The sequence below is a fragment of the Arachis ipaensis genome, chromosome B07, assembly GCF_000816755.2.
Source record: "Arachis ipaensis cultivar K30076 chromosome B07, Araip1.1, whole genome shotgun sequence".
Lineage (NCBI taxonomy): Eukaryota > Viridiplantae > Streptophyta > Magnoliopsida > Fabales > Fabaceae > Arachis > Arachis ipaensis.
Genome location: NC_029791.2, coordinates 30,000,076 through 30,002,782, shown reverse-complemented (window position 1 = coordinate 30,002,782; position 2,707 = coordinate 30,000,076).

The window sequence follows — 2,707 nt, the reverse complement described above, 5'->3', positions numbered from 1 at the left end:
AAAAAACGCACATAATGACAAACCCATAATGTTCTACATTCAAAAGAAACAATTACTAGCAAGTTTTCAACTAATCAAAGATGCAACTCATCAAAAATCATAATTATCATTAAGTGTTCCAACTAAGAACACTCACGTTGTTGTTCAACTGAGATTTGATTATATTATCCAAATCAGAAGTACAATGAAGGTGACTCGTTATAATAGATTGTTAATAATGGAACGCATTCAACATTCCACCTCGTCCCTCGGACCACAGTTTAGCACAAATAATGAGGTTTTGCAACTAAGCATTAGGTTTTACCATGAATTACATGTGAAAACGTACCAAGGGGCTATGAATGGCTGCTGGTCAAGGATGTTATGCACATAAAATATTAAACATATTTGCCACATGAACCCGCCAATGGTACCATGATGTAATGAACATTTGGGTCTTCTAGTCATCTGTTTATCTCAATACCAGAGGAGCAGGAAATTACCGATGCAGAACAAGAAGGCAAAATGGTGACAACAACATGATTTTTTATTTTAACTTCATTTTTTGGAGATGGAAGGTTTAACCAATTCTACAACCACCTGTTTTAAAAAAAGAAATCATGAAGCAGGAACCGAAATCATGAAGCACCAACCAAAATCATGTAATCCAGCTTGAACAAATAAATAATTCAGCAACCAAAATCATGAAGCAGCAACTCATTTCATCATGAACAAATCATGAACAGATACCAAATCATGAACAGCAACTCAAACAGAATTTTTCTGATGACCTCATCATGAATCCAGATAACAAATCATGAACAGAATCCAAATCATGAATCCAGATAACAAAACATGAACACGGAGTAACGGCGGCGAGTATTACCGGCGGCGAGTAACGGCGACGAAGGAGGAGGCGAGCTCGGCGACGAAGATGGAGGAGGCGAGCTCGGCGACGACGATGGAGGAGGCGACCTCGGCGACAACCAACGACGAGGGGAGCTCGGCGACAACGAAGAGGGGCTGTGGGACGGCGAAGAGGGGCTGTGGGATGTGGGATGCAGTGGTGATGGCGGTGGGATGTGGTGGCGATGGTGGTGGCTATGCGACGGCGAAGAGGGGCTGCTCGATCGTGGCCCGTCGGTGCTCTCTCTTTTGCAGTTCTGCTCGCTGGTGGTGGCTATGCTGTGCTTTCTCTTGTGAGTTGTGAAAGTGTGAGAGACTGAGATTAGGATTAGGGTTCATGCGTTTAGCTTGTTTTTTTTTTTTTTTCCACCTTCAAAACGGCGCCGTTTTGTAGTTAATATCCAAACCGAAAAACTGCTAAAAAACCGGACGGTTCTCCCGGTTCACTGGTTAACCACCGGTTCGATCGGTTTTCTCACCAGTTTTTTGTCAGACAGTTTCTGACCTTATCCGAACCGGCTAAGTGACCGGTTCCCAATTTTTCTGGTTGAACCGGTCGGTCCGATTCGATTTTTAGAACCATATATAAAACTCATCTTTCATAGATACAACGTTAATTTTCTTGTTTGATGGATAATTTTGTGAGCATTCATGAAGTTTATGGGTGTAAATGATTGTTTTTCCCCTAAGAGCTTTGAGTTCAACAATGGCAAGTGTTAGGCATCACCATTAATTAGGAAACACACCTTTCGTATTGTCATAAAATTCTTCTACCTCAAAAATTCAAGAACTAGTCTCAAGACCATAACAATTCTCTTTAAAAGACTTTGTTGACCTCAATTATTTCCTCAACATTAAAGTACAAAAGCAAATTGATTATTTTTTAATTATTTTCATGGTTTTGAAAATCTTATCGGACAATTAAACCTAAAAAACTAAAATCCAATCGGTTTGATCAATTGAGAAAACTTCCAAATTCGAAAACTGGAATCATATAAAAAAAAAAACATTTAGAAACTAATGAACATATTCGAAATGGGGCCAAATCTTGACAAACTCTTTTTTTACCGAAGGATAAAAAAACTTTCTTTTTTTTTTGTATTTTTTAAAAATTTAATTATTTTACTGATTTTTATAGTCTTACTAAATTTTTAATTAGGTCTCTCTATATATATTTTTTTATTTTTAAATGGATTCCTATACCATATAAGATTTTGTAATTAAGTCTCTATCGTCATAAAAACGTTAGAATTAACGGAATATTCTATTAACCAAAATAAAATATTCAGTCAAGTGTTAAGGACTTAATTAGATATGATTTAGGGATTCAATTAAAAAATATAAAAATTTAATTAAAAATTAGATAAAATTAAAAAGACCGATAGAATAATTAAACTTTTTTAAATAAATAAAATAAATTGATTAATTATTGATATATGATTTTTTAAAAGATTTATAGTTTTTTCTTTGCCAATGAGAGATTAGTTTAAAAAATAAAATTGATATAATTTATTATAAGAATAAATGACATTTTGTACCCATAAAAGATGAAAACGCTGACATATGTATTCACACTAGATCGAAACTAAACTTGTACCCACGCAGAATGCCCTCCGTGTGACAAAAGTACCCTACGTGGCACTCCAACCCTCTAAAGATAGGGTACTTTTGTCACACAGAGGACATCTTGCGTGAGTACAAGTTTAATTTCGATTTAATGTGGGTACATATGTCAGCATTTTCATCTTTTATATATACAAATGATCATTTATTTTTTATTATAATATAGATGATAATTTAATTTTTATTTTTCAAACTAATC